This window comes from Procambarus clarkii, chromosome 16 (assembly GCF_040958095.1).
Source record: "Procambarus clarkii isolate CNS0578487 chromosome 16, FALCON_Pclarkii_2.0, whole genome shotgun sequence".
NCBI lineage: Eukaryota > Metazoa > Arthropoda > Malacostraca > Decapoda > Cambaridae > Procambarus > Procambarus clarkii.
This window is the reverse complement of record NC_091165.1, coordinates 12,541,575-12,565,743: the sequence shown is the minus strand read 5'-3', so window position 1 is coordinate 12,565,743 and position 24,169 is coordinate 12,541,575. Positions and strand designations below refer to the sequence as shown.

Genomic DNA, 24,169 nt, shown 5'->3' with positions numbered 1-24,169 from the left:
CTACCTAACCTAACCTTACCTATAAATATAGGTTAGGTTAGGTTAGGTAGGGTTGGTTAGGTTCGGTCATATATCTACGTTAATTTTAACTCCAATAAAAAAAAATTGACCTCATACATAGAGAAAAGGGTTGCTTTATCATTTCATCAGAAAAAAATTATAGTAAATATATTAATTCAGGAAAACTTGGCTTATTAGGCAAATCGGGCCTTGAATAGTAGGCTGAGAAGTGAGTTCTGGCTACTAGGTACGACATATATATATATATATATATATATGACAATGTCAGACCACGGAGGAAAAATGAAAAATTGATTGGGAGAGTGCGTCTTCAATAACAAATTGTAAAAGCACCTATAACAGAAACATAATTGAATCCGCTTTGATACAGATCACCAAAGAAAGTAATTTGAATATTAGCAGTGGTCTATATAACTTAGATCCATTTCTAATAGATCAGCTAAAGGGCGATTTAAGTAGAATCATTGAAAAACATTTGTCTCACTAATTTATTGTATATATTTACCTCTTTATGTTATAATTACCTATGTATTATGCTTGTATGTCTGCTGTATCAGATGGGCCATTGGGCTACATCGGATGGGCCAATTGGGTGCATCTGATGGGCCAATGGGCCTTCTGCGTTGTCCAAGTATTGTACCTCACCTTACTTCACCACTCTCTCCTGCCTATTTATACCCATCACTCGATCTGTAAAATGACCTTCTGAAGATGTATTTAATATACGAAAGTACTTAAGGAAATTTCCTGTTTCATTTTTCCTCCGTGGTCTGACATTGTCACATTCTTAATCACGTGTTTATTTTCGTGATATACACACATATATATATATATATATATATATATATATATATATATATATATATATATATATATATATATATATATATGTCGTACCTAGTAGCCAGAACTCACTTTTTGGCCTACTATTCAAGGCCCGATTTGCCTAATAAGCCAAGTTTTCCTGAATTAATATATTTTTTCTAATTTTTTTCTTATGAAATGATAAAGCTACCCATTTCATTATGTATGAGGTCAATTTTTTTTTATTGGAGTTAAAATTAACGTAGATATATGACCGAACCTAACCAACCCTACCTAACCTAACCTAACCTATCTTTATAGGTTAGGTTTGGTTAGGTAGCCGAAAAAGTTAGGTTAGGTTAGGTTAGGTAGGTTAGGTAGTCGAAAAACAATTAATTCATGAAAACTTGGCTTATTATGCAAATCGGGCCTTGAATAGTAGGCCAAAAAGTGAGTTCTGGCTACTAGGTACGACATATATATATATATATATATATATATATATATATACAGTGTGTCCTCACTTGAACGAACTATATGGGGCGAAGCCGATTCGTTCCAGTGCGGAATTCGTTCCATCCGTCCGGCCCCAACAACCTTCTTATTTTTTTTTTTTTTAAACATATGCCAGGACACATTAGTTTGTTTCTTTGTTGTGTGGTGCTTCATTATAATATCTTTCATGCTCTTTTGGTGTCAATAATAATCTGAGATGCGAGAATCACCATCCCCCACCCCACTCACACCATCCTCCACACCACCCACACCATCCTCCACACCACCCACACCATCCCCCACACCACCCATACCATCCCCCACACCATCCCCCACACCACCCACACCATCCCCCACACCACCCACACCATCCCCCACACCACCCACACCATCCCCCACACCACCCACACCATCCCCCACACCACCCACACCATCCCCCACACCACCCACACCATCCCCCACACCACCCACACCATCCCCCACACCACCCACACCATCCCCCACACCATCCCCCACACCACCCACACCATCCCCCACACCACCCACACCATCCTCCACACCACCCACACCATCCCCCACACCACCCATACCATCCCCCACACCATCCCCCACACCACCCACACCATCCCCCACACCACCCACACCATCCCCCACACCACCCACACCATCCCCCACACCACCCACACCATCCCCCACACCACCCACACCATCCCCCACACCACCCACACCATCCCCCACACCACCCACACCATCCCCCACACCACCCACACCATCCTCCACACCACCCACACCATCCCCCACACCACCCACACCATCCCCCACACCACCCACACCATCCTCCACACCACCCACACCATCCCCCACACCACCCACACCATCCCCCACACCACCCACACCATCCCCCACACCACCCACACCATCCCCCACACCACCCACACCATCCCCCACACCATCCTCCACACCACCCACACCATCCCTCACACCACCCACACCATCCCCCACACCACCCACACCATCCTCCACACCACCCACACCATCCCCCACACCACCCACACCATCCCCCACACCACCCACACCATCCCCCACACCACCCACACCATCCCCCACACCACCCACACCATCCCCCACACCATCCCCCACACCACCCACACCATCCCCCACACCACCCACACCATCCACACCACCCACACCATCCCCCACACCACCCACACCATCCCCCACACCATCCACACCATCCCCCACACCACCCACACCATCCTCTACACCACCCACACCATCCTCCACACCACCCACACCATCCCCCACACCACCCACACCATCCCCCACACCACTAACACCATTCGCCCCCACCACCCACACACCCCACACCACCCACATCATCCCCCACACCATCCACACCTTCCCCCACACCACCCACACCATCCCCCACACCACCCACACCATCCCCCACACCACCCACACCATCCCCAACACCACTAACACCATTCGCCCCCACCACCCACACTCCCCACACCACCACCCACACACCCCACACCACCACCCACACACCCCACACCACCACCCACATCATCCCCCACACACCCCACACCACCCACATCATCCCCCCACACCCAACCACACCACCCAAACCATACCACACCACCCACACCGTGTATTGAAGCAGCAGGCTTGGAAGCGTCTCAACTCGCCCGACAAAAAAAAAAAATGATGGGTTGACAGGTCTCCTCTCACACCTCCAGGACCCCCCCCCCCACCCCCCCAGGTACCCGGCCATACACACCACAATGCCAAGTCAGCTATTGTTTTCTTCAGGAAACAATAAAACGTGTTAATGATTAATAATGTATATTAATACACGAAAATTAACATATTTTGGCATAAATATTTTACAGCTAAGATTGAGATTTATAATAGAGTATGAATGAGAGGTTTGGCAGCCATGCGTGGTCACCACCCTTCTCTCTCCACTTCCACCTCCCCGGACAACACCTTCCACCACTGACCCCACCTGCCTCTTTCCACCACCTTCCTCCCCTGACACCGCTTGCCTCCCCTGACCCCACCTGCCTCCCCAGACCCCACCTGCCTCCCCTGACCCCACCTGCCTCCCCTGACCCCACCTGCCTCCCCTGACCCCACCTGCCTCCCCTGACCCCACCTGCCTCCCCTGACCCCACCTGCCTCCCCAGACCCCACCTGCCTCCCCTGACCCCACCTGCCTCCCCTGACCCCACCTGCCTCCCCTGACCCCACCTGCCTCCCCAGACCCCACCTGCCTCCCCTGACCCCACCTGCCTCCCCTGACCCCACCTGCCTCCCCTGACCCCACCTGCCTCCCCTGATACCACCTGCCTCCCCTGACCCCACCTGCCTCCCCTGACCCCACCTGCCTCCCCTGACACCGCCTGCCTCCCCTGACCCCACCTGCCTCCCCTGACCCCACCTGCCTCCCTTGACCCCACCTGCCTCCCCTGACACCACCTGCCTCTCCTGACACCACCTGCCTCCCCTGACCCCACCTGCCTCCTCTGACACCACCTGCCTCCCCTGACCCCACCTGCCTCCCCTGACCCCACCTGCCTCCCCTGACCCCACCTGCCTCCCCTGACACCACTTGCCTCCCCTGACCCCACCTGCCTCCCCTGACACCGCCTGCCTCCCCTGACACCACCTGCCTCCCCTGACCCCACCTGCCTCCCATGACACCGCCTGCCTCCTCTGACACCACCTGCCTCCCCTGACATCACCTGCCTCCCCTGACACCGCCTGCCTCCCCTGACACCGCCTGCCTCCCCTGACACCGCCTGCCTCCCCTGACACCGCCTGCCTCCCCTGACCCCACCTGCCTCCCTTGACCCCACCTGCCTCCCTTGACCCCACCTGCCTCCCTTGACCCCACCTGCCTCCCCTGACACCACCTGCCTCCCCTGACACCACCTGCCTCTCCTGACACCACCTGCCTCCCCTGACCCCACCTGCCTCCCCTGACACCACCTGCCTCCCCTGACCCCACCTGCCTCCCCTGACCCCACCTGCCTCCCCTGACCCCATATGCCTCCCCTGACACCACTTGCCTCCCCTGACCCCACCTGCCTCCCCTGACACCGCCTGCCTCCCCTGACACCGCCTGCCTCCCCTGACCCCACCTGCCTCCCATGACACCGCCTGCCTCCCATGACACCGCCTGCCTCCCATGACACCGCCTGCCTCCTCTGACACCACCTGCCTCCCCTGACATCACCTGCCTCCCCTGACACCGCCTGCCTCCCCTGACACCGCCTGCCTCCCCTGACACCACCTGCCTCCCCTGACACCGCCTTCCTCCCCTAACACAGCCTGCCTCCCCTGACACCGCCTGCCTCCCCTGACACCGCCTGCCTCCCCTGACACCTCCCTGGAGGGAGGGAGGGATCCAGGAAACAACCCCCCCCCCTCCCACCCCCACCCCTCCAATGGCTCAGGGAGCGACCGGCCGGCCACACAATGCCGGCTGTTATCTTCACCCCAATTGTATTAAAAATTCTGTGAAAAGGAAATGTGTTCAAACGGTTTAAAATATGTACTGTATATATTACAATTTTCACCATTATTATTGCTCCAATATGACATTTTTCTAATAAAAAGGCTATTTTCAGTGTAGATAATGCGATAATTATCATTAAATTGACTCTTGGCATCTGACGACGAGAGGAGAGTGAGAGGTCTCTGTGGTCAGGTGGAGGAAGGAGGGTGGGGGCGGGGGAGCACGTGTTGCCTCCTGACAACAACTCTCACCAATGCCCCCCTGACACCATTTTATCACCATTTTTATCACCATTTCTCCCTAGAAACAATGGGTAGGGATAATAAAACACTACATAACTGTTTTCACTCTGGCGAATCATAGTTGATGGCAGCCAGCTCTGACGCTCGGCCTCGGTGACCGCTTGGACGAACATTCCTCACTTAATCGAACATTTGTATGTTCCACTGAACATTTGGTACCGAATTCAATTTGTTCGGCTCTTCCGGGAATTCGATAGAGCGGGGTTCGTTAGTCTGAGGAAGCACTGTATATATATATATATATATATATATATATATATATATATATATATATATATATATATATATATATATATATATATATATATATATATATATATATATATATATATATATATATATATATATATATATATATATATATATATATATATTCTAATTATAAACACACACACACACACACACAGTTGTTGGACAGCCACCCCTGAGTTAACACTTGCATCAAAGGAGCTTCAGGATATTTCAAATTCCTAAGTATGGTAGAACAGGTTGATGACCGTGAGTGGTGTCCCAAGAAACATAAAGGTATAGACACAGTAGGTGACATAACAAATGTGCCAGGGGAAGTGAAATAAGTGGATGAGAAAAAGTTGCATAGTGTAAACAGTGCAGACAACGAAACTCAAGATGGCCGCCAGAAAGAAGAAAAACAAAACGGCTAGATTTTGGTGGATTTAATGAGGAAAACATTGATATAAGCAGTCTACATAACAAAATGGCAAAATTGGACATTATTTCTACATGACAGTTAACAATAATCAGTAAATTGAGAGAAAGTATAATGACCACTTGAGTAGCAAAGTATCAGATCTTGAAAGGATAGTGAAAGAATTATGCAAGGACAAGAATGAATGGGAAACTAGATGCAATGCCATGAAAGATGACGATAAAATCTTGAAAACAGCTTTTGAAGAAGTTGAAGCAAGTCTAAACATTAATGATTACATTTATGCAATCATAATTTTTTAAAGGTTAAGTTAATACAACAGGAATAACAGCTTTTGTCAGTACAGATGGAGGAAGTTACACAGGGAATAGAACAGTGCAAGAAGGATATGCAACTCACCTATGCACTAGTGGCCAAGGAGTAGGAAAATTAGTAGTAAAGGAAGCCAAACACTGCAGCAACCAGGATAAAACAAACATTAGGCTGGAAGTCAGAAAGGAACTGACATCAAACTCGAAATTGGTGCAAAACACAGTCGATCGAAGCAAGTCCCTATTAATTTTTGGTTGCAAAGAAAAGGAGATAACATCTAGGTAAGAAAGAGCCATAGGAGCGGCAAAAATAGTAGATAAAATCGTTGGGCTGGTGGAAGGCCTTACAACCTAAGGGAATGTGTGGCTACAGGAGAATTGGCAGGTATGAAAAAGAGAGAGATTGAGCCTTGAACAGTACTAAACAGATGGCTGAGGTACTAAGGGATGTTAGGAAATTACAAAGTGAGGAGGAAGGGAAGTTCTGGTCATTAAGATGGTCTTTCAAGACAGAGAGATAGAGAGAGAGGTAGAGAGATAGATATGAAACTGAAACTCGTCGAGGCAAAATGTCTAAATGAGAACAGGAATGAAGAAGAAATAAATTCTTTTCTGTGGGGAGCCCTTTTGGCTCCCTGAAACTATCCAAACTGACACGTGCCATACTAGTATGGTGTCATAAGTCCCGGGAGTTCTAGTGCCTACTGGGGACCACGAGCCAGAATCTGGCCCCCCTTGGTGAGGTGCAGGGAGCAATGGCCATATGAGCACTCGACATTCAGAGCATGTCATGTCTGCCATCGACCGGGGTATACCCCCCAGAAAGGTAGGTGTAACAATATAAATCTCTTGCTGGTGAAAATTGTAACCTACATCCGAACAGAGCCAAAGAACTCTCCCTCCCCCCTAAAAGAAAATGATGAAACCAGCAAATCATCGTCCAACTAGAGCACCTGCTCGTTAGTAACCCCCCCTCTTCGACAGGGAGGTGGTGTGGGGGTGGCAGCGCTCAGGCGACCTGGCAGCTCCACCCCCTCAGTTCGTTGACTGATGTGCTTGGTGTCATGATGTCTCCTCTGGCCTTGCTTTCCTGTTTAGATTTTGCCCTTGTGGCTGTGCCAGCTGTATGACCAGGTGTTCTCTGTACACTGGGCTGCATATGCCTAGAGTTACCTTCCCTATGTGCCTGGTAAGTACAGTACTTCCCTTGCACTCTAGGGGTTCTCTTCCCAGGGACATTTGGGTCTCTGTCCTGTTTGAGGGCTTCGTCACTTGGCGTTGTTCTTGCCCTTGGGGTACATCGGGGGTCTTGGGCTTTGTCTTGCCCCGTGTAGGGAGTGGGTTTTGCTAGGTGGGCCACACTGCGGTTGGCACAGCTTGCCATACACTCAATGGCTGATGATTTTCTCTGCCAGCCAGTTTTTGTGTGTGTTGCTTTGGGTTTTTTGTTTTGTTTTTGTTTTTTTGCATATTTGTTTGCTTTTGGTGGAGGAGGTCTTCCAAGGTTATGGTGGTGGTCTTCCTCTGTTGCCCTGAGGTTTCATGGCGACTTCTGGTTATCAGTTTGCCTGCACCAGACAGGATTTACCAACTTAGCTAACCCCAGTGCCTGGGCTTCCCATAGGGCTAACATACCCTATGGGCCATGGAAAACCCCGTTGGGCTCGAGAGTTCATGGATGTTTCTTCCGTGCTGTCTTGCCTTGTGCGATGCTAAAGGTTGTTAGTTGCCCGTGCCTCGCAGTGACTATCATCCGTCCGCTTCCGTCATGATGCCTGTTGGGTCGGTGACACCTACGGCCCTTAGCCTTGCAGGATTTATTCTCTGCTTGTCATTCAGTTCACCCATTCTTTGTCTGAGGATGTTAGGGGTCAGGCAGTGACTTCGTTGCATGCTAGGTATTCTTTGTTGCAACAAGCCAGGTTGGTTGCCCCGGAGCTGCCCCGCTTGGGGTTTTAGGGACCAGGATTTAGGGGTGTTGTTACTTCACCCATGGTTCTGTCTATGCCCTTGCTTTCTTCCCTGGTGGGTGTGGTTCTCCCTGCTTCCGGCTCCCAAACATCGGGGGTTTTGGGGCCAGGGCAGGGCAAGGCTTGGCTTGGGATGAGGCTTGGGTGGCTTCGGGGATTGCCCCTTCCAATTCGGGGGATGGAAGTTGAACCCACTTTCCCCACCGAGGCTTCGGAGTCGGGCCAGCAGGCTCCATTCTTTGAAGCTTTTTTCTAGGACTCTGGCCTTTCGTCAAGGGTGGTGGGCATGGATATGGGTTCTGTCCCGGGACCGGTGTTGGGTTCCCAGGGGGTAGGTGGGAGTCAGCTTGTTGCCCCAGCTGGGGCCTTTGAGCGTTCTGTGCTGGGGTGGTTGTGGTGGGGAGTGGAGGTTTTTGTCTCCATCCCTTTTGCTTTGGTTTACCGTACTTGCCGACGGGTGCGTCCATCATTGGTTTGGATGATTTCGCAGTGGTTTAGTTTGTTTTGGTAGTTATTTTAGTCTCCTGGGAGGCACTTTGAGCCCAACTGCTGGGTGGTGCTGCTAATTGTGTTTTCAATTTTCACTCACTTTTTGGGGACTGTTGTTCCCTTTGGTGTGACACATCTCTGGTTTGGGTTATGTCAGCTTTGTTCAAGGTGGAGAGGTGAGTGGATTGCTGTTTTCCTGCACCCCTGTTTTGGTGTCGCTGGTTGTTTTGGCAAGTTTTTCCTTATATCTCTGCACTGCTGGAGCTCCTGCAGTTCTCCATTTGTAGTCTTCACCTCAACCCTGCCTCCTGCATTCCCTTTCATTCCTCCTCTGCCTCTGGGCAAGTTCTTTTTCTTGTCTCTGTGGCTCCTTTGGGTACTCTGTTGCCTCCGGTGTCCCTTTCTAGGTGTTCTGCTCGTCTTGAGTCCCTCTTTTCCTGCCCTGTCTTGTCTGCAATGATACATACAACTTTTTCTCTTCCTTATGCCCTTTTGTCTTGTTTCTTTATATTCAAGGTGTCCTTCCCTGTATGTTCTCCTGGGGACTTTTGGGGGGTGATCATGTCTCCCGGTCTTGTGTTTACAGACTGTGGCCATTTGGCTGTTTTCTTTCTTTTTCTGGGCACCGGTTTTGTTCCCGGTGACCTTGCCCTGTATGCTCGTCTGGCTCCCAAGCCGGACAGGCCTTTGGTATCCTGTCAGTTTCTGGCAGCTTTAGCCATGGAGCTCTTTTATCAAGGTTATAAAAAAAAAAAAAAATACTTATTCAATTTGAACTACTGTACTAATGAACCTCCATTCAAGAGGTGCATCTTTTCTGCCGGCAAATGTGGTAGGTAGGACTCCCCCCTGGGTTTCGTTGCCAGAGGCCCTAGGGTTTCTTGGATTCGTCTTTCCCTTTGGGTGAGGAGGGTGTTTGGGAGGCCTTTGGCATGTTCATGTGGCGAGACCAGGTTTTGCTTCTGTGTTGGCTTCGGTTTCGTTTAAGTTTGGTTCCTCTGCCTCTCATATGGGGCCATTTGAGGTTCCAGTGCCTTCCTGACCAGCAGCCTCCTTTGAGGGCTGGTTGGTGTGGGCTTCTAACCGACCGGGCTGCATGTCTGCTAGCCAGGGATCTGGTTCTTTCCCAGCTTGCCGGGTTTGGGTTCCTGGTGAATTGGCGGTAGTCCCAGTTGGTTCCTTCTCGGGTTTGTACTTGGCTGGACCTTGTGCGAGATTTGCAGCCTGTGTCTGTCTATCTCCCTCCTGCGGTGTTGGTCCAGTTAGTCCCTCCTTCAGCTGTTTTTGAGGGGGGGGCCTGGCTCACTCAATGCAAGTTGTGTGGGAGCCTGTTCTTTGCCTTGCTGGTTTACCCGCTGGGCAGGGTTTGGCTTCGGAGACTGTTCTGGTGTCTTTGGGGCAGATTCTTTTTGCCTCTCTTGTGACCACTGGGTTTGCACCCCCATTGTCTTTACGTTGGTTGCCGAGTCACCGGCTTCCTCTTCGGGTTTTTCGAGGTTGTGCCATGGCGCCTTCCCCTATCCGCACTCGATGTGTTCACGGACGCCTCGTCTCTCGGCTGGGGCTTTGTGACAAGCGTTCACCAGGCCAGCCAGGGTCATTGGAATGTGTCCTTCCGTCGTGCTCACAGGACGGTACTGGTGTTGGAGCGGATTCTGCTTCCTCAAGTTTCATTTGGATTGCACCCCCCTGTGGTTCATTGTCTCAACCGGGAAGGGAGGGGTGGTCTCTGTAATCCGTGGCTCTTTGGGGCTGGTCGCTTCGGTAGCAACACCACCACCTTCTTTTGGCTTTGTTGGACATACGGACACCCAGAGGTGGACCTCTTTGTATTGGCGTGGTTTCAGCATCTCCCATTATATGTGGCACTGTTCCCCGACTGCGAGGCCTTCACGGTAGACACTTTCTGGCAGGACTGGTCGAGGTGGGGGTTTCCTGTAACTTTCTCACCCAGTCCAGTGTAAGCTCTTCGGGTTCACCCCCAGCCTGACCAACCAAGCTTCGTTGGTTTTGACTCGGTTCGAATCCTATTGGGAGGGTGCTTCTCTTGGTCCCATACTGGCCTGCCCAGCTTTGGTTTTAGGCCCTACTTGCTCAGTGTCCGATCCCGGGAGTCTTTCCGTAGCTCCACCTTTTTCAGCAGGTCGGGCCGGTGAGGTACCTTGCTGGTTCGACTTGGTCTTCCACTCTTCACGTCTGATTTTTCTGATGCAGGTGTATCGCCACTTCTGTGACTTCAGGGAGCTAACGGGGCTCCCCACAAAAAAAAAAAATAAAAAAAAATAAAAAAGCCTTGAAAGTAATAAAACTCCATTTTCTGGGTGAGCCCCGGAGGCTCCCTGACACCCTCCCTCTTTCTGGTCGGCAGTTCTCAGCTTTCTACGAATTGAGGGGTGGAGCTGCTGGCTTGCCTGAGCGGGCTCCCCTCCCCCCCCCCCCCCTTCCCATCTGTTGGAGGTGGGGAGGGGGGTGCACTAACAAGCATGTGCTAGTTGGATGATGATTTGCTCGTTTCCTTCTTTTCTTTTGGGGGAGTTCTTTGGCTCCGTTTGGATGTAGGTTACTATTTTCACCAGTTGGAGGTTTGTATTGTTATGCCTACCTTTCTGGGGGTATACCCCTGTTGATGGCAGACATGCCATACTCTAAATGTGGAGTGCTCATATGACCATTGCTCCCTGCACCTCTCTGAGGGGGGGGCAGGTTCTGGCTTGTGGTCCCCAGTATGCACTAGAACTCCTGGGACTGATGATGACAAACTAATATAGCACGTGTCAGTTTGAATAGCTTCAGGGAGCCCCTGGGGCTCGCCTAGAAAATGGCATTAAATTACACTCAATGCTGTTTTTTTCCACAAGGTGATAGAGGTAGGCAAGCCAGTAAAATGGTACAAAAAAGGCAAACCAAGCAAATCACTCCCCCTTTCTATATTGAAAAGAATGAGGAGAGAGGGGAACATGTTCCTGAAAATTGTATTCACTAACATAGATGGAGCGAGATCAAAGATACTGGAGTTAAGTGATGTAATACGGCTGCAAACATTGTTGCACTTGTGGAGACAGAACTTGTAGATGATATTTTAAATGAGGTCATATTCCCAAGGGGCTATTCGGTTTGGAGACGGGACAGAAAAATTAGGAAAGGTGGTGGTGTGGCTGTGCTGGTGAAAGGACACCTAAAGATAAAGGAAATAATGATTGACAATCCTCGAGACATTGTCATAATAGCACTGGAAAGCTGCAATCTAGATGATAAAATAATAATCATAAATACATATAGTTCACCTCCATGCAACACATGGACAGAGGAGGAGCTGGACAATAAACAAGAGGGTCTTATAACAATAATGAGAGAGTTTATAGCGAAAGCGGATAAAGATAGATCACGACTATTGGTAGTCGGCGACTTCAACTTGAAATCCATAGATTGGGGGGTCATATGAAGCTAGAACAGAGGACTTTTGGACCTGTACATTCGTAAACCTCATTCTGGAAACATTCTTGTATCAACATGTTAAACAAGCTACGAGGATGAGGGAAGGGGATGTTCCCGCCATACTGGATTTGATATTTACCTAGGAAGAGATATTTGACATTCGGTACCTTGCTTCCTTTGGGTAGAAGTGACCATGTCGTTTTGGGAATAAAGTATGTAATGCATTATAATCTGGAAGAAAATGATGTTGAAAAATCTGATTTCAGGAGAGGACATTTTGGGAAAACTATGCCCTACAATGCAACTCTGAAAACGGTACCTAAACGAGAGAGAAATCTTACCGGGTTAACGAAAGATGACCGGCCCTACGATGCAACTCCGAAAAAAGCAAAATGTTGCATCGTAGGGCCGTTTTCCACTACTACTAAATTTTTTTAAGGAAAATGATTAGATAGACTTGCTGTTTTGCAAGGAAGTAAATGAGATGCATGTCAAGTTTTGTGAAATGTATGATAAAGGTACAAACAAATTTACACCAAAGCAGATACGCAGAACTAGGAAACTGAATTGGTTCAACAGATATTGCAGGAGGGCCAGAAACCAAAAGACGCAAAAATGGAATCAATACACGAAGAAGCCAAACCCCCAAACATACCAGCGATACAAAGATGTGAGAAACAACTAAATGGCAGTGAGGAGAGTGTCAAAGAATTGAGAATGGATAACGAACAAATGTAAAACAGAACTAGGCCTATTCTATAGATTCACCAACAACAAATTGCAGGTAAAGGATAATTATTAAGGGTTGGAAATGGGGAAACAGATTCTCGGAAAATTAAAAGGAAATGTGTGAAACATTAAACAAAAAAGCTCCAAAGTGTGTTTGTACAAAATGAAATCTTCAAAGAACCAGACACAATAAGATTTCCAGAGTACAAGATAAACCACGTAGAGGTGTTTAGACGAAGTGGAAAAAATGCTTGATGAGCTAGGTAAGAACAAAGCAGTTGGCCCAGATGTAGTTGCACCATGGGTTCTGAGAGAATGTGCACCTGAGCTCAGCATTCCCCTTCAACTGATTTTTCAGGTATCCCTGTGTACAAAAGTCCTAGAAGATGTGTGGAAAAAAAGCTAACATAGTTCCAATCTACAAAAGTGGCAGAAGACCCCCCCTCCCCCTCGATTATAGATATGTATTATTGACAAGTGTAACAGTCAAAGTATTGGAAAAAAATAATTAAAACTAAATGGGTAGAATACCTGGAGAAAAATTATATAATATCAGACAGTATAGTTTTCGATCTGAAAGATTGTGTAACGAATTTACTTGGTGTCTATGATCTAGCCACAGATTTTTACAGGAAGGGGATGGTTGGGTTGACTACATCTATCTGGACCTAAAAAAAAGGTTTTTGACAGTTCAACATAAGAGGTTGTTCTGGAAACTGGAACATAAAGGAAGGGTAACAGGTAAGGTTCTAACATGGATGGAAAAATTTTCCGACAGAAAAATGAGGGCAATAATCAGAGGCAATGTATCGGACTGGAGAAATGTCAAGTGGAGTACCACAGGGTTCAGTTCTTGCATCGGTAATGTTCATTGTGTACATAAATGATCTACCAGTTGGAATACAGAATTATATGAACATGTTTGCTGATGATGCTAAGATAATAGGAAGGATAAGAAACTTAGATGATTGTCATGCCCTTCAAGAAGACCTGGACAAAATAAGTATATGGAGCACCACTTGGCAAATGGAATTTAATGTGAATAAATGCAATGTTATGGAATGTGGAATAGGAGAACATAGACCCCACACAACCTATAAATTATGTGAGAAATCTTTAAATTCTGATAAAGAAAGAGATTTAGGGGTGGTTCTAGATAGAAAACTATCACCTGAGGACCACATAAAGAACGTTGTGCGAGGAGCCTATGCCACGCTTTCTAACTTCAGAATTGCTTTTAAATACATCGATGGCGAAATACTAAAGAAATTGTTCAAGACTTTTGTTAGGCCAAAGCTAGAATATGCAGCGGTTGTGTGGTGCCCATATCTTGAGAAGCACATCATCAAACTGGAAAAGGTGCAAAGACATGCTACCAAGTGGCTCCCAGAACTGAAGGGCAAGAGCTACGAGGAGAGGTTAGAGGCATTAAATATGCCAAAACTAGAAGACAAGAAAAAGACGTGATATGATCACTACATACAAAATAGTGTGATCACTACATACAAAATAGTAACAGGAATTGATAAAATCGATAGAGAAGATTTATAACTTTTTCTTCAAGAACAAGGTCATAGATTTAAACTAAATAAACAAAGATGCTGAAGAAATATAAGAAAATTCACTTTCGCAAACAGAGTGGTAGAAGGTTGGAATAAGTTAAGTGAGAAAGTGGTGGAGGCAGAAATGTCAGTAGTTTCAAAGCGTTATATGACAGAGTGCTGGGTAGACGGGACACCACAAGCGTAGCTCTCATCCTGTAACTACACTTGGGTAATTACACACACACAAAATCTCTGTTAATACTGTGTGTATAACATATATGATTAACACGGGATATTTAAAATATTTTTCTCTGCTTTATGGCACTTACCATTTTACACTAGTTAGCTTTTTAATGAATGGTTTAGTATGGATACTCGAGGAATCCTGTTGCTTATATGTGTTCTGTATTTTAGGGGCAAAAGTCTGCCATTATAAGACTGTTCATGCATTTCTTTTCCCATTTAGCTGAAATTTTAGCTTGGTACTTGTGTAGACTTCCTTGCATTTTATAACTTTTCTTTGTACTGTAAATATTGCATCACTGACCAAAAATGAACTGCTCTTTAGTTTTAACTCTCCGGTTTAAAAAAGAATTGCCTTATTGCTTAAATTTATTCAATGAATCATGTGTTGAAGTTTCATCAATGATTTTATCAGAATATGCCAAACTCTTGTTAAGTCTGCTAAATAATGCATGTCAGTTATTCACACAGGTTTATTTCTCCAATTTTCTGTGGAGAGCCCTTCTGGCTCCCTGGAGCTATACTGGGCTGATATACATGTATTAAACCGTGGCATCAGTCAATTCGATTGGAATTCTAGCCTACCAAGGACCACGAGCCAGAACCTGGGCCCCCTCAGAGAGGCACGAGGAGCAATGGCCTATAGAACCCCCTCCCCATGAGGTTGGAAGCATTCTGGCATCTACTGGGTTAGGTACCCAGGAAGGTAGTCATCTCAAAACACTCCACCTGGTGTCGGGGAACGCGAGGCAAGTAACAGTATACAAGATATCCTAAGTACTTTATCCGGTCAACAGTCGCCAACGTCGGGGTCTCTCTCTCTCTCTACATGGACACCACCCAGTAGTATTAGCGATAACTGTTACTCACCGTAGCCCTGCGGGTCTTCACTCAATCCTCGCGGAGCCACTGTTCGCCAGGAGAGTATCCCAGTCGATCTCCAGCTGGCCTTTATAGCCAAAGATGAGTGGGAACACAGTTTGCTCTCTCCCAACCGTGTGCCCGCCCCAACAAGGGCTCTACTACTAACTGCAAGGTCGCCAACTGGTGTTTCCTGTGTCCAGTAACACGTCAGTGGTATTGTGGAATTGTGGTACTAATGGCAGAGCTCACTCATTAAATCTGGTCTCAGGCAGGTATATGTCTCTAATATTCTCACTCTTTGGAACTGTTCTATAGCAACAAGATATATGGAGGGATAATACAAATGCAAAGGTATTTTGTATTTTACTTAAAACTTCAAGGTATTATATCCGTATCAACAACGACACATCAATTACAATGCACAAAGTCACTCTCTCTTCATAAAACTGGGGCTCATCTAGAGGGCAATACTCCCCCCTCCTGTCAATGTCATAATCAGCCGAGCGACCCCCCCCTCACCATGCGAATGCTTAGTACTTGTTTCTTTGGCGTGAAGCACCTGATTCTTTAAATTCGCAGGGATCATTATGTTTGTAATCAACACAATATTTCTATAATGGCAATAGAATGCAATGAATCACCACACTGATCTCAAGTTCAATAACTCATTTCTACAGCAATTAACATAATATTTCACTATAATAGCGTAATGCACTGTACTTCATAATAATTACAATGAATGCAATTAACCACGGTACTGTTCTTAGATTCAGTAATTCCTCTCGAAGGCGATAACACAATTAATCACTGCACACACGGAAATATTATTCATCACACCAACATATACATATACAGAGATAAATTCATCAATATCGATAATAATAAGATAAATACTGGGCACACAGCCTAACACCAATAACTGGTACACTTATGTCACATGAAAGAAATCATCAACGACACAGTCAACTCTTCAATAATTCCAGGTGCCTGCACACACCACGTTTATAAATATCGTGAGAGCTCTGTACAGCCTCACTCTGCACAACTGTGCCTTACTGTGACATAGACATAGGTGAGCCTTGCTCATGACATGAAAGATACTCTGGCTAAATATATAGCTGACTAAAGGGGAATTGGGAGGGAAACTAGAATCACCTACTTCCACCTCACTGATGTGGACTCGCCCTCCGGTGAGAGTTGAATTGTAGCTCCTGGTCCCGGCTCCTGCCTCGTTGTAGGGAACGCCCCCGCACACACACTGATGCGTTCTCCAGGAACCCAATCAACGCCCCAAAATAAACGCGTCGTTGCCGTGCTCTGTCTTCCGCAGGTCCGTGCTCCTCCACAACGTCTTGCAGGGTTGGAGTTGGTCTCCTGGCTGTCGACTTCTCCTCACAACTACGGCTGCCAACCTACTTCTCGGCTGCAGTCGTCCTGATTCCCAATTAGTTTTCTTCTTTCACTGCTTCCCGGTGGATTGGCCCAGCCGCTACGTCGTCACTGTGAAGCTATCATACGCCCCAGACATCACTGTCTAGACTTCACTTCTTGCACAGCATCTGTCCCTGGAGCACTTGTTGCTCAATATTCCGTCGATTCCCTCTTCAGTCCAACACATGAACAAGGGAAGACCTCACGGCGTACTTTCAGACTACGGGTGACGCGTAAAATCCACGGGAGCGAGATACAACTGTCAAATCTGACAGGACCAATCTTCGCACATCCGTCCACCTTGACGTGTCGTGTCAGACACGTCAAGACACTTCATGTGTCTTGTCAGACTGGTAGCGCCAAAGAGGCGCGATCTCCGAACCCCCCTGCCTTCGTGACGTCATACTTGCCAGGGGCGGTTTTCATTGGCACCCTGTGCCACGTCACTGTCAGTGACCAATCTGGTGCCACTGACGTCACACAGTTTTGGCAGCAAAACGGAGGGGCCAGCACCATATTGGCGTCCTAAAGGGCCTAAACCACAGGCCAAAATACTCCTCTTTTACGAATTTCTCGCCAACGCGAGAACACTACACGCTCCCACATATATAAAATTGTTGCCCGCAATGTAGAGAACGCTCGGGAAAAGTGGATATGACTTTTCATATCCACTTTTCATATCTATTTCTCCCAGCAGGCGTGGGAGAAATATAAGGGGGGGAACACCGTCACACTGGTTAAAATTGCTACCGACTTCCGAACTACAATGGGGCCTCGACTTACTATGCTAATCCGTTCCCAGAGATGGATCGCAAGTCAAAATATAGCAAGTCAAAGCGATTTTTCCCATAAGAAATAAAGGAAATTGAATTAATCCGTTCCCCACCCTCCAAAATATTAACATACAAATACATTTTATACTGAATACAATGTTTTTTTCTAACTACAATACAGTACCAAAGTTTCTCTTACCTTTATGGAGGGCTCTTGATGGCATATGGAAGATGGTGATGAGGGGGAAGGAGGAGAATTGTTACTGTTTGGAAGGGGAGTCCCCTTCCATTATCACATCAGGCAGTGATGTTTTCTCTGGTGGTACTCTCTCTCCTACGTTTTGCCTGAATACCACTAGGACCTGGTTGTGGGTCAGTACTGTACTTGTTTGTCTCACTACAAATTTGTCAAAAGACATTTGTTTTTCCCTTCGTTTTAACATTTGTCTGTAATGATGCATCACAGTGTCATTTAATAGGTTAAGGCAACGGCTTACTGCAGCTTGATTTGGGTGAGTCATTTCAACAAAGGTCTGCAATTCTTCCCATGCTGCACACATTTTCTTAATTGTCGAGGAAGAGACATTCTGTACTCTTGTTTCTGCTCTATGGTCATCCTTACATGGGTTTTCATATGTTAAGCCTTACCACTGACTTTTCTGGGACTCATGGTGTGATATATAATAATTACTTTAATGTTCAAAATGCAAAAAATCACCACAAAAGCGGAATTTCTTATAGGCGCGATCGTCACTAAGCGGGCAGCTGTAGTAAACTGAGGCAGGTCGGCTGCGTGACCGGAAACCACGCGCTCGGTCGACCCGAACGTGTACCAACAAATATCGGAAGTCGACGACACCATTGGATGTCTGAGTCGCATTTTTTGATGTTTTTTGATGAAATTTACATCGTAACTCGAAATTATCGTAAGTAGGGGCAGTCGTATGTCGAGGTGCCACTGTGTGTAATTACCTAAGTGTAATTACCTAAGTGTAGTTACAGGATGAGAGCTACGCTCGTGGTGTCCCGTCTTCCCAGCACTCTTTGTCATATAACGCTTTGAAACTACTGACGGTCTTGGCCTCCACCACCTTCTCACTTAACTTGTTAAACTCACACCCCAGAAGTGACTCGAACCCATACTCCCAGAAGCAACGCAACTGGTATGTACAAGACGCCTTAATCCACTTGACCATCACGACCGGACATAATGAGGTGATAGCCGAGGCTATTTGAACCACCCCACCGCCGGCACTCGGATAGTTATCTTGGGCATAGCATTTTACCAAATCACCTCATTCTTTGGGGCACACGTGAGGAACACAAATGCGAACAAGCCTGAATGGTCCCCAGGACAATATGCAACTGAAAACTCACACCCCAGAAGTGACTCGAACCCATACTCCCAGAAGCAACGCAACTGGTATGTACAAGACGCCTTAATCCACTTGACCATCACGACCGGACAACTTTTGTTGTGTGTGTGTGTGTGTGTGTGTGTGTGTGTGTCTATATATATAATATATATATATATATATATATATATATATATATATATATATATATATATATATATATATATATATATATATATATATATATATAAACTGTATGTGTATACAGTATATATAATCTATTTTTCAGAATTGACAAAATTTTCCCCACTGGGCATTTACATAATTACAGTATAATCGTATATATCAAGGTATGGTTATAACAATGTATGTCTCCCAGATAATATTATAACCAAAGGCACAAACCAAAAGAAATATTACTTAACTTTAAAAGAATTCGTTATCACCAGCCATCTCCCAGAGCTACTGACTTGGTGGGCTCGCATCAAACACCCTTGGCTACTCCCACAGTTACAACACAGCAGATACATTCTCTAATCAAACACATTACGTACGAACGTAACTACTGTACTTTCAAACAGACACAATCATACTAATGTAATGTTTCATACATTCTATTAATATAACTAAGCTAATAAACGTTTGTAATTGGCTTAAATGAACATTTACTTCAAAGAGGCGACAGCTGGCAACACCACCCGCTCAATACTCGCCTTGTCAATGCACAGGTATAAGACACGAAGACTTCCTGTCCACTCAACAGGCAAGCTATGACACCAATTATGTTGCCACATCCTATCCTAACATAATATAAGAGCCAACCAATATATTGTTGACATAGGATTGTTTTGACGTAGCTTTTTTCTTGTTGGCATTGGCCTCTGGTGGTCGGGTCGGGAAGTTTCACGCTCTCCTCCGGCGCAGGGGTTTTTGCTCGTTCGGTCCTGGTGGTAGGTTGGTTTGTTTGCAATTGTTTCCTCCTTTTCTGGTGTAGACTGAGATGGCGGCTTTCTGGAGGGGTCCTTGGGTGGTGGATGCTTGGTTGGTTCAGCCTGGGGTACATCATGTGTTGTGTCTGGTTGTGGTTCTTTGCTGTTATTTGTGTAATTACCTAAGCCATGTGCGCCACGGCCTTTGTGACTGGGATTGCACTTTGGGTTGACCCGGTTTTCCTTCTTTCCTGTTCCAGGGCTCAGGTCTCCCAGGTCATCTGCGGGGTTATTCAGTCCAGCCTGCCTGCAGTCTATCCTTGTGCCCATGGCGCTCTTTGCTGCTTTCCTGCTGTTTTTGTCATGTCATGGGCTGACATTCGGGCGCAACAAGGGTTTTAGAGGTTCTAGCCGTCCGTTACCTCGTTAACACTATCGGTAACTTTGGACAGGACTCGCGTCCATTATTTTTCTCCCGAGTCCTAACTTTGAACCGGACTTGCGTCCACTACAAAAAATATTTGTATAAAATTCATTTTTTATCCAATCGACCTCGGGATAGTATCAAAATAAGCGCCTTTAGATTGCGCACAATTTGATACCAAAATGAAAGATGTAATATGAAACTTGATGTCCGAACACTTGAAAGATTATAAATAGGCTTTTGGTCAAAATATTAAAATATTTGTTAAAATTCTATTTATTGTCCTATTATCTTAGGACTAGTTTTAACACTTTCCTGGATTTTCGACTTGGACTTACGGGCGGTTTCCCTAACCGCTTGTCGGATCACGACGTAAATTTACGGACAGTGTTATATTGGGTATTTACTACTCGATCGACTTGGGGTTTGTATGAATATGTTTGCCATTACATTTTTGTTTTCTCTAATAGGCACTGTGCCTATTTGAGAAAACGACAATGTATTGTAACTTAGAGGAGAGACTATTGAATTGGTGTCACAATGAGGGTAATCGCACACTCCACACACTCTTGTGTTGGCCGCGATCATGATTCTACATTTATATGCATATGTCTGTGTAGAGAATTTTATTCCGAACACTATACAAACAAAAAAAACGGAGTGAATCAAGTATAAACTTGAAAAAACATGAGCAAAGTAAAAACTTTTTACGCTCATGGGTACAAACACGCGTAAGATTCGCGTAAGATTTTATTCGCCGCAAATTTATTTGACGCTCTGTTGGCCAATTCTACCCATGTTCTTATAGAACTTTCTATTGCGAACACATTGCTATAAAAATGAAATACGTAGCTTGAGAAATAATGTCATGACAGTGAAATAAGTATAAACTTTCAAAGCGCTGCATCACAACAGTGCCGTCGCTGCTGAAATCACGGCTAACGCTTCCCCCAGTTCCCACACTCGTGCGGAACATAATTAGACATTGATAGGCATATGTCTGGGTGGGGAATTTTATTGCGAGTTCAGTGATATCAAAATAAGCGCTGTAGGATGACTGTGAGGCTGGCAACAAACGAAAGAGTATGAACATTTACTTCCTGTTTGGGTGTCACGGCGAGTCATCTTCGTGTTTATTTACTTCGTGGTGGGATAGCAAATGCTTGGGTGACATTTTATGCATATGATCTTGTAGAGAATTTTATTGCCAACGCATTGATACCAAAATGTAAAACGTAACTCGAGAATTGATGTTAGGAGCGTGAAAAGATGATAAACTTTTTTGTGTTCACGCTTGAGCGCCCAGAACGCTGCGCGCACAACCCGCTTTTTTTTTTCAGGGAGTGCCGCGCGCACTAAAGTGTTAAAATGCACGCCTTTACGTCGCGAACAATTTGATACCAAAATGAAAGATGTAACACAAAAATTTATGTCAGAACACTGGAAAGATATAAATAATTTTGTGATGATGAGCGTCCAGAATTAAAATATTTGTTAAAATTCCAGTTATTGCTCTATTATTATGGGGCTAGTTTTAAAATACGCGCCTTCTTATTGCGAACAATTTGATACAAAATGAAAGACGTAACACGAAATTTGATGTTATCAAATTGAACGAGTATACACATTAGGTTGCAGTGTACAAATTGGTGCTCGTTCAAGGGTAACTTTAGGCTTTTCTGCGGGGAGGCACTCCAGGCTTTTGTACATTATATTCATGCACATCTGTAGGGAATTTAATTGCGAACACAATGATACCAAAACGAGCGACGTAGCACGAGAATTAAGGTGAGAAAAATGGAAAGAGTATGCACATGTTACTGATTTTGTGCACTCATGGGTAATTTGCCGACTTTAGGCTTTGCTGTTGGGAGTCACACCAGGCTTTTGGACATTATATTTATACATACCTGTAGGGAATTTAATTGCAAACACAATGATACCAAAACGAGCGACGTAGCACGAGAATTAAGGTGAGAAAGCTGAAACGAGTATACACATTTAGGTGTCACCGCGTGCTTACCCGCACGCTTGGTGCATGACCCCTAAGTTGACCGCGCGCCAGCCCGGTGAGCGATAGTGTTAATGTTCCTGGCCTTTGTCGGGCGTGTGTCGCTTTGGGTTGCAAGCTGCAGGCAGTTGTCTCAATTTCGTGCTGAGATGCGAGGGGCAACCACCTCCCGGGTGGTTGCTCTTCTCTTACCCCCTCTTCTTTTTCTGTGGTTAGGTAGCTCCGGGGAGCCGGAGAGGTTCTCCACAGAAAACCAGCCTTGAATGTAATGAAACACCCTTTTCTGGGCGAGTTCTGGAGGCTCCTCTGGGAGCCGGTCGGCCGAGCGGACAGCAGGCTGGACTTGTGATCTTGTGGTCCTGGGTTCGATTCCAGGCACCGGCGAGAAACAATGGGCAGAGTTTCTTTCACCCTATGCCCCTGTTACCTAGCAGTAAAATAGGTACCTGGGTGTTAGTCAGCTGTCACGGGCTGCTTCCTGGGGGTGGAGGCCTGGTCGAGGACCGGGCCGCGGGGTCACTAAAAAGCCCCAAAATCATCTGAAGATAACCTCCTTGCAACTCTTCCTCCTTCCAGTTGGTGGTGTTTGCATTTTGATATTCAACCTCTGAACTGGGGTTGGATGGCCAGTGCGAGGGGTCTGGGGCTCCTCATTCCCCCTCCTAGGGAGGGGGGAACTGTGCAGAGAAAGGCGCTGCTGCGGTTGTGACGTCATGCTTATTTGCTTATTTTCAGATTGTGGAGTTCTGCTAGATAGTTCGGTTTTCTGTAGCAATTTTAACCAGGTGGAGTTTTTGAGATGCCTACCTTCCTAGGTGCCTAACCTAATAGATGGCAGACATAGAATACTTCCAACCACATGGGGCTTTCTATTGGCCATTGCTCCTCGTGCCTCTGAGGGGGCCAGGTTCTGGCTCGTGGTCACCGGTAGGCTAGGACTCCAATCGAATTGACTGATGCCACAGTATAATACAGTATATACGTATCGGCCCGGTATAGCTCCGGGAAGCCTCCGGGACTCGCCCAGAAAATGGTGTTTAATTACATTCAACGCTGGTTTTATCCTTCTCACTCTTTTCCATTACTGTATCTAATTTTTTCCATCTCATTTTGTTTCTCTCGTATTGTTTCATTTTTTCTGTTTTTTGATTTGGTCTTATTTTTTCCATTTCTTCCATTTTCTTTATTTTTTATTTTTTGTTTCTTGTTTAGTTTGTTTTTCACTCCTTTTTTTTTTTTTTGCTCTTTTTTTTTTCATTCTCTTTTCTGAGGGAGCCCCATGTGACTTCCTGAAGGTGATGGAATTCTAGGGTGCATCAGCAGTGGAATTCTTAGGCCTACTGGGAACCAATACAAAAACCTGACCCAGAGAGGTGCTGGGAACGGTGACATTTATTTTTGCCACCTCATTGGGCAAAACCACTAAGTCAGCGAGCCAGAACAAACCAGCTATGGTTTAACCCTCAAACCGCTAGGGGCCCAAAAGGAATTCACACCCACAGGCGCAACAAAAAAAAAAATTCCAAAAAATTCTTTCGTCTTATAGAAGTGTTCATTTTTGTTCCCTGATCACGGAAAAAATAACAAAAAAATCGTAGGTGGCATATTTTAGCCGCAATAGGGTAGGGAAGTGTGGCAAAAAAGGGGCGTTGGCAGAGCCTTCGCCAGATGAGGTCTACTCCGCTCGAGCTGTCAGACGGCAGTTGCCACAAATATATTATTACCTAATTATTTCAATGTCTCTGATTGATTTTTTCTTAGTTTTTTGCAGTAATATTATTCCATACAGTGAATTGTGGTATATTTATATTATAAAATGTGTGAACCATCGCTGTACTCAAAATTATGG

At 46.0% G+C, this 24,169-nt stretch overlaps 1 protein-coding gene across 18 annotated transcripts in view; it reads left to right on the top strand.

Moving 5' to 3' along the window:
* LOC123760078 (piggyBac transposable element-derived protein 4-like) overlaps positions 1-24,169 on the top strand; it is a 109,655-nt gene that overhangs the window by 43,759 nt on the left and 41,727 nt on the right. The window lies entirely within an intron of this gene.